The sequence below is a fragment of the Carex rostrata genome, chromosome 7 (genome assembly GCF_964058835.1).
Source record: "Carex rostrata chromosome 7, lpCarRost1.2, whole genome shotgun sequence".
Classification (NCBI taxonomy): domain Eukaryota; kingdom Viridiplantae; phylum Streptophyta; class Magnoliopsida; order Poales; family Cyperaceae; genus Carex; species Carex rostrata.
The window spans coordinates 11,897,608-11,912,749 of NC_135924.1; the positions used below are offsets into that span (position 1 = coordinate 11,897,608).

A 15,142-nucleotide genomic window follows, 5' to 3' on the forward strand; every position below is an offset into this window, starting at 1 on the left:
AAGAAAAGTTGCGGCAGCTGCTTTAATTGAAATCAAGTAAATGCAAGCACCATCGGTCTCAATAAGTAGACCCGTTAATTGTCTTCAAACCAATGACTTATACCGATGGGAAAAGGCAAAGTCACCTTTTAATTAAAGCAGCAGACCAACGGACCTGATTGTTTACCGATGGTAAATAAGTAAAACACCATCTGTTGACCATCTTACCGATGGCAAAAGGCATCAATGCCAACGGTTTGATTTTCTTGCCGATGGTAAATGCAAAACGGGGTGGACCCGTTAATTGTCTTCAAATCAACATACTAGGCTATAAAATGCAGGACCAAAAACAAAGCTCTGCAGTCCTGTTCAATCTCCCAACTAAAACACACAATCAAGGTGTACAGAGAGGGAGAGAGAGATGGGTTACAAATTTGTCTGGTTTGCTGTGATCTCATTCTTCCTTTTGAAAGAAAATGCCATAGCTACTGATAAAGTGGTACAGAGTTTAAATCATCCTCTTCTTCATTAATCTCTCCATAATTTAAAAGAAAAATGTATATTATCAAACTTAACCATTTCATTTCACACGTTAATTTCTGATGTAGCCATACATTGTGTATCTTGGCGAACCGCCACGTCTTCTTGCTGGTAGCAATCAGGCTTTACATTATGCAAGAGTAGCCAAATCTCACTGTAAGCTCTTAGGATCGATTTTGGGAAGGTAAGCAAATACATCCGTACATTAAAATTTGAACAAAAAAATATGCATAATCTTTGTTAATATTAGAAAATGGGTGGCTTAATTTAGCAATTGATATTTACAAAATTTTAATATGCAGCCCGAAAGCAGCAAAAAATGCAATATTTTACTCATATACACAGCACATTAATGGTTTTGCTGCGACAATTGATGAGGAAACAGCACACAAGATATCAAGTATATATTTCTCCATCCTCATCACTTATTCCTTCATTTTAATAGCTAAACTGTTTAATTTGTTAGTTTTTTCTTTGATGTGGAGGGTCCGAATTACATTCCTCTCAGTAATTCATTATTCTTTTTTCATCATTTTGGAGATAATCAATGTAAAAAAAAAAGTAGTCCCTGGTTCACCTTACACTGGTAATGCATACCTGCATGAGTTAAGATACTTTACAATATTTTCATATTGTATAATACAGGATAGTATTTTGCTAAGTTTAGTATGAGGTCATTGAACGAAGGGAATGAGCAACTATTCAAAATTTAAAAGAGAAATCAAAAATTCACATCTAGTATATATTTTTTTAATCTCATACACAAGGAATATATTTGTATACAAAAGTATTAAGGCATAAAATGCCGTGTTAGGCACATTAAAGTAATACTTTCAGTTGAACTATTAATTATCAAAAAATGCCATCTGCTTTTTACTTTTCTATATGCCTAGATTTTTGAGTCATTTTGAAATTTTCCTTGACTTTAGAAAAAATAAAAAGTACTCAGAACAGTGATGCTAAATTCTATGTAAAGGATATCTCTTTTCAGGACACAAGATAAAACAGCCCCAGTAATATATTAAAATACAGTAATTTACAGGAAAATAAATAAACAAAAAATAACACCAGAATTGCATAATTTGTTGCAGAGTTACCAGGGGTGGTATCAGTGTTTCCAAGCAGAGAATACGAGCTTCATACTACTAGATCCTGGCAATTTCTAGGTCTAGAAAGTGATGGAAATGTCAATTCAAATTCCCTCTGGAGCAAAGCAGGGTATGGTAAAGACACTATTATTGGAAATCTTGATACAGGTACCAGTTACATTACTTTTTCCTTTTTTGTGTAATTGTCTGGCAATATTAAATATAATTGGATAATGATATGCTCAGCAGTAATTACTCATTTTAAATTCTATATACTAATGAGCATTGTATTATTTAGGTTAATGTGTTAATTGGTGTCAATGGGTACGATGTGTATGATTTGGATCGGGTGGAAGTATTCTTATATCCATATCTATTAAGTTAATAATAATAAAAAAGATCTTACTCATATCCTTAACTAACAAGCTAATTTTTTATTTTTTTTTACCGGTACTTGTCTTATAGAATACAATATGAATCAGGTAAATAGATAAAATGGTGTTATTGATATCCCTTTTTGGGCTCTCAATAAAATATTTTTCAAGACAAGAGAAAAGAAGAAAATATGAACAATGATATGGAGTCATGGAATGATTAATTTTTGTATGGCTCTAATAAATATGGCTTATGAAAATTTGAGAAAGTACCAAACCATAAAGATGTTTAAGATGTCTCATGAAAATTTGGATCAACAGTTGGAAAATGAATAAAAAAAAAACACATTTAGAATTATATCATATTTATATTTGGATCATGAATAATACTATACCATGTCACACCTCATCTCCATATGAAATATATATAGGTATGTATAATTTAATTTTTTATAATTACTCCATAGGAAATGAGTACGAAATAGTCTTAATCTGTAGTTTAATTTACCCGTTAAGCTAACGAAAAACTTACTCATATCCATCCTCATAAGCTAACAGAAAAGTTTATTATCCATATCATACAAATATAGAGCCACAAGTTTATTATCCATATCAGCCACCTAACTCTTCATGTACACATATAATATATATAAGCTCAAAACTAATGCATCAATAGTTGTATTTTCTTGTCTCTCTATCCCCCCGCCCCCTGTGATAGGGATCTTGTACCAGCAACAAGTTTACTTAGTCAATATCACAAACAACTGTTGTGCAGCAAACAACCCGTACCTGTACTGGTACATGCAGAGGTCAACACCAATTTCAGCAAGAAATTAGATTAAAGGCAACGAAGAAAATAAGAAACAAATTCTTAAACCAGATGCATCTTTATGCTTACAAACTATATACATACGTCTTAATCTTATACAAGTTGTAAAAGGAAGAGATTAAACCAAAAGAAGTAAACAAAGAGAGGTGACTCAATAAAAGCTTGTACCAGCCTATGTATTTCTCTCTTTTACTATCTCTCTCTACTCTCTTTTCATTATAGAGCTTGCTGAAAAAATATCAAGAATTCCATGTCGGATTTATTGTCAACTTCGTTGGATTTAATGTCAATGTTGAGCATATATGTAATCTAATTATGGATTGTTTACTGTCATATATGATTGTTAATCAAAGTCATCAAATAAGGTAATAGACAATTAATATATTTATTAGGATGTGGTTCATAAATGTGTATAACAATTTAGGAAAATATTAAATCATTGATGGACTGATTTAGAAATTTGCAACTCAGAAATCTGCCTTTATAGAGGGTTGTGCTGTCCGCACGGATATCGATCCAGTTGCACAGTTTTTGATGCGCCAACACGGTTTTTGATGCACAGCACATTATACCTTTTGCAATTTGGCAGATAACCATAAAGGTTATTATACATAAGGATTGGTCCCCAAGGCACAAGGTAACTAACAAAAACACAGAAACTGAACATATGTTTTTCTCTTAAGAAAAATACAGTTCAGTGTGTCTTCTCTTCTTCTTCCACCATCAAAGAATAGAGAAGAGAAATCCATTAAAAAAATTTGGAGAGGATTTCTCAAGGGCCACACCTTGCTATTTTGGAAGACTTATTTCTCGACCCGACGACAAAAGGCGAGAATGACTTCTTGCCATTGAAGACTTGTCTCGTGCTTACGGAGACGGCTTGCTCTGCTATGGTTTTGGTTATTCCATGACAAACGATATGGAATCAGATATTATATTCCGCACTTAAGATTTATGTTTTGGGTCTCTTTGATATAGGACGGTCCTTAGGTTAAGGTGGATAATTGTTTCTCCTTTCCCGGAGTGTAAGTGTTTGACCTCTAGATGAGATGTAATTGTTTGATCTCTAGTAAGGCGTAATTGTTTGGCCTTTATGATTCCCCAACATTCCAAATATCCCTCTTTTACATAATAGACCCAGTACTTAACAAAAACATTGATATTGCTCTCTCTACTCAAAATAACTCAAAAATAGCCCAAATAGATTAGGCTGAAATGAGAAGAGATCCAACACCCTGAAATATTCTTCTATTCCTTTCTGTTCATAAACGCATAATAAAGCTGCCAACAAAGTTTGAACAAAAACTAATTGGTCACTTGGCAGAGATAAGCAAGCACTTTAGACAATATCTATATCCTGAGCATTAACTTTTATGTTATAACTATAATTATATGCATTAAAGTACCTTAATTATGTCACATAACTACATCAAGAAAATAGATGATTGACATTTTTGGCATCAGTACAGAAAATGCAATTTGGAGAACCTCTTCATTGCTCCTTTAGTAAATTATCCGTATATTCTATTATTGAGTGTAAGGCATAAAAAATGCTGAAGTTTCAAAGACACTTTTAAAATTCATCAATGTATCCTTGAAATCCAAATGCCAAATTGCACTGTCATATTCCACATTATTATTATCATCATCATCACCACCACCATCATCATTTTTCTAACTTTTGAAATCAGTGGACCATTTATTTTTTGTGCGATGATATATTTGTAGGTGTATGGCCAGAATCAAAAAGCTTTGCAGATGATGGAATGGCTGATGTCCCAAGTGAGTGGAAAGGAATTTGCCAGAATGAGTTTGATTCCACCTTCACTTGTAACAAGTCTCTCTCTCTCTCTCTGTATTTTTTTTGTTTTTAAAACTTGACAGCAGCTGTCAAGTGCTACATTGAATAAATAAAAGTTGTTTTACCGCGTTTGAAACATACCTCACAATCTAGTGTATCAGAACTTAGAAAAATAAATACATCAAAAAGTTGTCAGATAAGCTGAACTCTTAAATTACCAAAATTAATTTTGTACTACACTCATGCATACTGAATCCATAACCTCGCATCTTGCACCACTCGTTGTGCCAGCACTTCAGGACACACTTTCCTTCCCCCAAAAACGACTTCATTGTGGTGTTTCCACAATACCCAGCACGTTGAAGCACCGAGTACCAAGTATGTGTGGCAAACAGGCAAAGGAATAATAGATGCAGTACCGACTCCATTGGGCAATTGTCGCACATGATACACCTTGTCTGACATCTAAAATTTCTTTTGCGCATAATATCATGGGTTAGCAACTGACCTTGTAGGAAATGTACACAAAAACCTTGACAGTGGGGGGAATTTTTAGGCGCCAAATATATTTGAACTCCCATTTAATCATCCCTCCACTAATCAAAGCATTGTAAGCTGATTTGGCTGTGTAGTGGCCTGTTGCTTTCCACTTCCAAAATATCTCATTCTTCTCTGTTGTGAACTCCATATGTAGAGATAGAGTTAGATCAAGAGCCACCATGCTCAGTACTGGTGCCACATCTCTAAGTGAAATTGTTGGGTAATGCGGTTTGGTATCCAGAGATACCAAGGGTGTTTCTCCCCAAGATTCAAGCCAAAAAGACACAGCGATAACATCTCCCACTCGCCAATGAGTGTTCCTGTGGAAAACATGTTTTATTTTAACTAATTCGCTCCAAAAAGACAAACCTTAAGATGTCCAAAGTTTAGGGCCATGCATGTAATGTCCCTTCCATCTGATTTTTGTAATCACCATGATCCAAAGTGCATGTGGCTCTGCGTAGGCCCTCCATCACCATCTTAGTACTTAAGCCACATTTCTAATCTCCAAGTCGGCTACCCCCATACCACCCCAAACTTTAGGCAAGGAAACCATCGGCAAAATTGTTAGTGAGACCCCCTTCCTTGATCTCTCATTTTACCCCAAAGGAAAGATCTTCTAATTCGGTTCTCACAATCACTCATTTCGGGAGCATAAAACACGCCATGTAATATATTTGGGGATCCATTTAAAATTTCCACATTTTGTTCCAAGTTGGGCATGTTTTGTCTTGGCATCTTGTTCTGTAAGCAAAAGTTTTAGGCCCTCAAACTGTTCAAATGAAAAAAAAGAAAAAAAAATGTTCAAATGAAAAAAAAAACAGAGAAAAAATAAATCAACATCAAGGGCACAACATCTTTCGTTCAGTTGTAAAAAATGGGGCTGACTTCATCATGCACATCTTGCTACAATGACATCAATTTTTTAGACTAGATCAGGTTCACTTGGGATTTGAATAGGACATGAAAAAGAATCATTCGAAGAATATTTTAGTTCAGGTATCCAATGTATGTACCCAGGGGCGGCAGAGCTAGACTTTCAAGTTATGAGGGTCAAACAAAAATGAGGATCAATCATATAAAATTTTCATGCTACGTATGGAGGTCAATTTTACAGTACCAACAACAGGTTACACTGAATTACGTAGAAAGTAATGTATTATTACAAAAAATTGAAAATGAATGGGGTCAATTGACCCCCATTAACTTTAACTTGTATTCGCCTCTGTATGTAACGGCTTGCTAGCTGTATATGTACAATTGTACATGGTACAACCTTGACGAGGGTTTATCATACATATTTTTTTTGCAGGAAGTTGATTGGTGCGAGATACTTTAATAAGGGATATGAGGCATATGTGGGGCCACTAAACATATCATTTCAGACACCTCGCGACAATGATGGCCATGGGACTCATACTCTTTCAACAGCTGGCGGAACATTTGTGGCCAATGCGAGTTTCTTTGGCTATGGCAATGGCACGGCTAAAGGGGGCTCGCCCCATGCTCGTGTTGCAGCTTACAAGGTTTGTTAATTTTGTTTCATTGTTCACATCATACTTGGACAAAGATAAAAAAAAAAAAAATGGAAAAATGCATATCTTCCTAATGCTTCTGTATATGCTTATGTCTGCACTTACCAATATAGGTATGCTGGCCTGGATGTGTTGATGCCGACATCCTTGCAGCTTTTGATGCATGCAGCAATCTCTGATGGTGTTCATGTCATCTCTGTGTCGCTGGGTGGGAGACCAAGGGATTATTTCAATGACGGGATTGCCATTGGGTCATTTCATGCAGTCAAGAACGGCATAAAAGTTGTCTGCTCGGCCGGTAACTCAGGCCCTACAGCTGGATTTGTTTCGAATTTGGCACCATGGATATTCACTGTGGCAGCTAGCACAATGGATCGGGAGTTCCCTGCCTATCTGTCTTTTGGTAACACAACCCTGAAGGTAATTCAAAATATGTATGTTTATTCAGATTTTAATTCCATTATGGATATGCTAGTTAAGCTACCATAAAAAAGATCTGTCCTTGTGCATTATTATTTGCAATCAAATAAGTCAGTGTGATAATAAATTATTTTACTTCAATTTGGTTTCATAATAGCTTATAATAAATTTAACATTTGTTAACTCTTAACCTGGATGCCTTTTTTAAAAATTTAGGGTCTGAGTCTCTCATCAAAAAGTCTAGCACAAGGAAAATACCCAATTATCATGTCAACAGATGCTCATGCGGCCAATTCAACAGAAATTGAGGCGTAAGACATTTTATTGTTACAGTAATACATTTTATTAATATAAAGTACTACATAAAATTTCCAGCAAAACTCCCCAACATACTATAGCAAACGCACAAAATCAACAAACATGAATAAAAAAGGTTTATACAAAATCAAGCAAATAGAAACAAAAATGAGACTACCAATCATGACATCAGAAGTTGAGATATAGATATATATTACGTGGCAAAAAAATTTAAACAGTTTTTAACTTGACATATAACTTGAGCATGCAGCTGTTCTCAGTATAGAAATCTGCTATATATTAACATTATGCTATGTATGAATATTATATGGCAGTCGGCTGTGCCTCAATGGTTCGTTAGATTCTGCTAAGGTTAACGGTTCAATAGTGATTTGCACAAGAGGATTGAATCCGATTACTAAAGGAGAAGTTGTTTTGGAAGCTGGTGGAGTGGGTATGGTCCTGATTAATACTAACATCTCCGGCGACGATATCATTCCTGATGAACACGTTCTTCCGGCCGTTGCAATTACCTACTCTGACAGTCAAACTTTGTCATCTTACCTCAAATCAAACAGGTTTGTACATATCATATGAGTTGAATGTTGTTAGATTTTACTTGGTACTTTTGAGGTATAGCACAAAGCATATAACCTCAAATCAATACATACTATATATGCATAGTGATCAGATGTCATCTTGTATTAATTTTTCCTTAATGAACTATAATGTTTTTTTACGGACGGATGAAATAACCATAAAGCTAACATCAGGCTCACTAAATTACAGTGAGGTACTTGGTTATGTATCGAAACCAGAAACTGTACTCAACACAATGCCGGCACCGTATATGGCTTCATTTTCGTCTCAAGGGCCAAATTCAATTACCCCTGGAATCTTGAAGCCTGATATAACGGCCCCAGGTGTCACTGTTCTAGCAGCATACACTGAGGCAACTTCACCAACTAATCAGGACTTTGATAAACGCCGTGTAAGATTCAACTTTGTATCTGGTACGTCCATGTCATGCCCCCACATATCAGGGATTGTTGGTCTTCTCGACACTCTCTACCCCCATTGGTCCCCAGCAGCCATCCGATCAGCTATTATGACCACTGGTAATACAAAAATTCTGCTATTTTTTTTGTTGGACACAATATGCATTGAGTTATTAGTCTGGTGGATTTTCCATGAAAATTCCTTTTCTCACCAAATGGATCATGCCATGCAATGTAGGCATCTATCATTTTTACGATAGTTCTGAAATAAAATTCCTTTGAAATAATAATTTTATTTGAGGTCCTGAGCTATGCTCGAAAGGACCAAACAATCATCCTTGTCAGAAATAATAGATATATACTTTTGTTATCTTCATTTATATTCAAGTGTTTATTTTATAAATTTTATATGGTGGTTTAACTTTCTGCAAAAAACCCTACTTTCCTGTTCTTTTTTTCCCCATTGCTGAAATTGTTATGCTAACCGAAAAATTATATTGATAATTTTTTCCCTTTAGGTGCTTCAATTTATATTACTTACAAATGGTTATTTTTCTTTAAAAACAAAATATTGCAGCATCAATCAAAGATAATCAGGGAAAGAATATCTTAAACTCATCGTTTATAACTGCCACACCATTCAGCTACGGGTCGGGTCATGTGAACCCAAATGCAGCAGCAGATCCGGGATTGATTTACGACCTCAACTCGACTGACTATTTGAACTTTTTTTGCTCTCTTGGCTACAACTCAACCCAACTATCATTATTCGAGCCGGGGTATCAATGCCCTTCAAATAGTCAAGATATTAAGGACTTCAACTACCCCTCATTTACAATTTATAACCTCACAGGCTCAGTGACAGTAGCCCGCACAGTTAAAAATGTCAGTCCCGCGGGTACATACACTGTAACAGTTGAGGAACCAAGTGGTATTCAAGTCAAGGTGGAGCCTGATAGTTTAAAGTTAGGCGTCGGTGAAGAGATGAAATTTAAGGTAACTTTTCATGTGGATACCCCTAGCTCTGACTATGTATTCGGAAGCATTACTTGGTCAGATGGAATACGGCATGTAAGAAGTCCTGTGGCTGTACTTGTTAAAGATTAAACTCAAATCTGAGACAGATTTTAAGGCTATATGAAATGCGAAGTTGAAGGGGAAAATGGAGGTCATTATGGACAAATAAATTATGCATTTTATGTGTTTTCGAGTTTAGATTCAGATGGTTCAAGTTTCAAGTCGTTTGGATTTTCCAACAATAAGTTATGGCAGTTTTAGTACCAAAGGGTCAGAATTTACTATGCTACTATGTATTCTGTTTTGAGTTGTTTTGAATTCTGTTTTTGTTTTAATTATTGTACGAATTTTAAGAGTCATGTCTAAGGCTATAAATAAATAATTGTATCTCAGTTGCAAAGTAAGAGAAGAAAAATTGTTTAAGAGTTTATAAAAAGATAATTGTGTTCTTGTTTTTCTCTTCCTCCAAAAGCTCTCTGTTTTTATCAGTACTGACCAGTTCCTAGAGAAACCAAAATTAAATATTTAAGTCTTCTGGTCGATTTTTTTTTTGGACTATTAAAAAAGTTTCTTGAATGTTTCATTCATCAACCATTGATCATTGAAGGCATAATTACATCAATTGTTTGTGCCTAAAATAATTTCTTTTTGTAAATTTGATTGGCACTGTGCATAATTGAAATAACAAAATAATGAACACTGTATCAATTTAAGGAGGTCTATGTAAATCCAACTACACCCTTGTAAGATATATAACAAGGTGAGATGAGGCACACGCTCATATCCACCTTGTTCTCCTTCCAGTCAGATTATGATCTCTTTGATTGCATTCTATCTATGAGACTATGAATTTTCTCTCTAAAGCTTCACTTGGAAATTTAAAGGAAATACTAAAAAAATTAAATGAATAAAACAGTGAAATTATTACAAATGTTGTAATAATTTCACAACCCGTACATTCATGCAATTGCTTTTACAAAGGGAGAGAAAATAGAGGAGAGAGAGAGAGACAATGACAACCAATAGGAATTGAATATTTTGTGAGAGCATGAATCTGTGAAAGGATTTCATTTAGTAAAAATCTTTCAAAATTAGCAATTGTACTGCATCAGTGAAAGTGAAATTGAAAGTGCCAACATAGATTTTAAAATTATTATCGCCTTAGTTCAAACACTACACCTAAGGCCCAATCCATTTCTCCTTTCACGGGCCTTCGCTACCGCAAGAAAATATTTTTTGTTATAAGGAGGGATTCAATTACATTTTTTTTTTTTTTTTTTGGTAACACTGAATTACACTCTATATTTTCAAAGTTCAAATAATCGATCCAAATCGTTCAAAATGATGGATATGTTAAAATATAATTGCATATCAAATTTTATATTTTTTTTAAATTTTTGTACTATTTATTAAGATAGGTACAAAAATTCAATGCTCTAAATATAGCGATTTTGTTAAATACTTAATAAATAGTAAAACAAATTCAAAAAAAAATATAACATTTAATCTGCAAGCACATTTTAATATATCCATTATGTTGAACGGTTTGGATCGACTATTTGAACTTTGAAAATTTTAAAAATCGAGAGTGTAATTCGGTGTCACAAAAAAAAAATATAATTGGCTTCCTCGTCTACATATAATATATATGGTCAGAATATTTTTTGTCTACTAGATATGTCTTGTAATTTTTTTTTTTCCTTTTTTTTTGCTGGGGTAATAGATTGTTGTTTGTTATTAAGTATTATTTTGCATTGCCGTACATGTCTTATAATTCCAGAGTTACCAATTAATCGAGAGAATCCAATTTCAAGTTTTCAACTATGGAACAAGGCACTTGTAGGTGTCTGTTCCGACCACTTTACATAACGATGCTTGACAAAAGGTTCCTCTGTCATTTATTTCATTTGCGATATCAAATCTTTGGTATCCAGAAAAAAAAAAAATTTATTTTATTCCTTTGATTATATATTTTGGAGACGGATAAAGCATCCCACTTGCATGCATAGTCACAAGATTCGTAAATTAAATCTGAATAATTTGTTTTTCTGGTGATTCCGAACCGAACGCGAAATTATTTGGATGACCGACCTTTGACCGAATTAAACCCGAATAATTTGTGAATTTTACGATTTTTTTCCGTTTATGAATTTTTTGCAAATTTTTTCCAGAACATTTTGAGTTTTTTTTTTTTTTGCTCTCTTGTAGGACTGAGATCTCTGGTTTGGATAATTCCGAATTATTCCCGAATCATGAATTTTTGACCTCACTGAACTGAATCCAAATAATTCATTTGTTACTATGCTTGCATGTACCGCTTGGGTACATTGGATTCATGAGAATAGTATTAATTTATTTCAAAATAATGTTGTTATTTTCATTTTAGAATGCAATTTGAATGTATATTTTTTAATCTATAAAATAATTTTGGGCTAGTGTTATTCTACTGATTCAACATTTTATGTATGTGTTTGAGTTTTGACAATACATGTAGTTAAGGGCAGATTTAAATGAAGATAATGGATCAATTGATTCCCTATTTGTTTAAGAAAATTGATGATTTTTTTTTAATTTTTTTTAATGTAAATTGAAATGTTTTTTTTATATATAATATATAATATAAAATCGTAATACCATTAAATAATCTTAAAATTCTCAACTGAAGTGATTTAGGATGAAGTACAATTGAAGCACCTTATATGCGGTTTAAAGTGAACCCACAAACTAATTATATATAATATCAAGTTGTACATGTAATCGGCAAATTATCGTATCAACAAACTAATTATATATGCTCCTGTATTAGGTTTGGATATGAGGCCACATTTAAGTCCGATGTTCATCGAATCTACTATATATGCTTTACACATTTAAATAGGTTTTCCCTGAGCCTTCAATTTTATAGAGTAGAACTAGAGTGTTTTAAGCTCACCAATTTTTTTGTGGGGTTAATTTCAAAGTCCGAGATTTTAAACGATGAATTCACTCGTGAAATCACGTTTGACTCTTGAGATTGCCAGAGAATGATGTGAGCACATATTGAAATTGATAGAGAAAGAATGCTTCTTATGATGACAAATAACTAACTAATTAATTTGATAGAAAACTAAATGTCTTAAGATAAATTTTTGGTCAAGTCATCTAGAATTTGATTGATACACATGCAATTTAAAAAAAAAAAAATGAAGAATACATCCATATATAATTTGTAATTTTCAATACAAAAGGTACTTTCTAAAAGAGAAAAGGTTTTTGTCCACCATGTTTTGTCCACTGTCTGTCCACAACACTAATCTAATGAACTACCAACTATATCCAACTTTCCTTTTATAAAAGTTTCTCAATTAGCGCTTTCTGTTTTTGAAAATAATTACTAATCTCTCTTTCCGCTCTCTCTCTCTCTTCACAGAAACAAAACTTCTTTCTCTCTTTCTCTCTTCACAGAAACAAAAGTTCTAGCGGTGAGAAATCTATGATTGTCAGTGAGATGCTTCCCTCTTCTTTGGCGGTTCTCCTCTCCTCAACCCCTTCCCTCCGACAACCTCTCCTTTGGCGGTCTCCTCTTCGACGGGTTCTTGATCGTGCAGATCTGAACGGCCTCCTCTCCTACAGTTCATTTTTCAACAGCAACACCACTACTCGCCGCTCGCCGGCGCCACTACTCGTCGGTGCTTTCTTCTCTCTGACGGACTTCTCCGGCATCTCTCTTAGATTCTAATGGAGAGAGACGATCTAAGAGAGGCGATCTGGAGGAGCGATCTGGTGGAGAGAGATGAGAGCGAGGCGATCTTGAGATGAAAGATAAGAGCGAGGCGATCTGGAATATAATCGGGTTATTTTACAGTATTCACTTTGTAGTTTTATAATATGCAACTTGTGATTTTACAGTATTCAAAACAACTTGTTTATTTACTAATCTATTTAAGTTTTGTTCTTTCTATTGATTTGAATTGATAATCATGATTTCATTGCTTCTATTGAAGTTTCATTTGAATTGATGTAGCCTCAGGCGTGTATACATTATATGAACATTGATTTGAATTTTAATTGTATCATTTACTGTTCAATAACAGATCTTGCATTATCTGATGGTCTGATTTGAAATGCATAGTTCATTTTCTTTATGTCGTTGTTTTGAATTGTTTGATGTACAAAATTACATGATTCTATATTTTGTTTTACAGTATTCGATTTCACCTTCGAAAGAAGAACACGACGGGATTTTGTCGTCTCTGAAGTAGTCAATTAACATATACCACTTCAGATCTGGTGAAATATGTAAAGTATTTTTACAGGATATAGTTCACCTTTCTACATGATATATGCACTATTTTATAGTATCTATTATTATTGATGTTTATAGGTTTACAATTTTACATGATATAGTTCATTGTTTTACATGATACATAGAGTGTTTTATAAGATATAGTTCACAGTTTTACAATACCTATGTAATAAATTCAATTTGTTTCATTGTTTATTTTATTTTTTATGCATGATGATATCTCAAAAGAACGTGTTGTTATTGTGATGAGGCTTTTTACTCATCCCAACAATAAATACATGAGGTTTTTAATGTAGAAGTTATTTTTCCATAGTTTTTTTGATGTTATTCTGAATGTTGAATGATATAATTAGGTTTGCTATTTTGTGGTGAATATTATGGTTTGTGTTGAACAGATATTGTGTGTGGTGAATATTATGTTTTTGTTGAATATATGATGGATGTATGTATAGATTTAGAAATTTTATAGTATACATGAAATTGATTTATAGTTTAGATTTAGAAATTTTATAGTATTGATTCTTTGTAGGTTGTATGTTTTCTTTTTGTAGTTTAAGCTGAAATTTTGTATTTTTTTACATTTTATTTTATCCTTTTCATATGCTTATTTTATATTATTGAAATTTTATAGTTTTTACGTTTTGTTTTCATAGTTTAAATTAATAATTTTACAGTATTGAAAATTTATATTTTTTAAATTGTATTTAATCATTTTCATCTGCTAATTTTACATTGTTGTAAATTTATAGTTTTTACTTTTTATTTTCACATTTACAATTTTATAGTATTGAAAATTGACATTTTTAAAATTTTATTTAATATCCTAATTTATAATTTTGTAATTTTATAGTTTTTACCTTTTGATTTCACAGTTTAACTTGATATTTTTACAGTATTGAAAATTGATATTTTTCAACATTTTATTTTATCGTTTTCATTTGTGAATTTTGTATGTCTGTAATTTTATAATTTGTACTTTTTATTTTTAGAGTTAAAGTGGTCAATTTTATAGTATTCAATATTTTTAGGATTTATTTGTGTGTTTATTAAATTGAGAAAAAAGAATAAAAAAATTAATCAAAAATTTTAATTTTGTCTTTTTATTACTTTTTTGTCAAAATAACTGCTAATAACTAACACTAACTGCTAATAACTTCCTATAACTGCAATTTTCAAAAGTACAGTTTGAAAGTACATTTTTTTTGTCCTGTTGTGCAAGTTGCAATTTGTTTCTAACTATTATGGGACCACTTAAAATAGTTGCTGGATATTTGTGATTAACTGATATATTTTATGTGATATATTGTATAATTATAAGCATGTAGAAGTAGTTTTACAATATTGATGCAAGTTAATTCTGTGGACAAATGGTGGACAAAAGTCTGTGAACAATTAGACGCTTCCTTTCTAAAATATCAAATTTATAGATATACATAAAA

The 15,142-nt window shown here is 32.9% G+C and overlaps 1 pseudogene across 1 annotated transcript; it reads left to right on the forward strand.

The window, feature by feature from the left end:
• Window positions 1-341: 341 nt before the first annotated feature.
• LOC144557602 (subtilisin-like protease SBT5.4) lies at window positions 342-9,820 on the forward strand (annotated as a pseudogene). Its single transcript, XR_013512710.1, has 11 exons — window positions 342-478; window positions 588-703; window positions 822-919; window positions 1,611-1,775; window positions 4,539-4,647; window positions 6,464-6,677; window positions 6,800-7,106; window positions 7,323-7,417; window positions 7,739-7,981; window positions 8,193-8,521; window positions 8,979-9,820. The product of XR_013512710.1 is annotated as a subtilisin-like protease SBT5.4 (transcript).
• The last annotated feature ends 5,322 nt before the right edge of the window (window positions 9,821-15,142 follow it).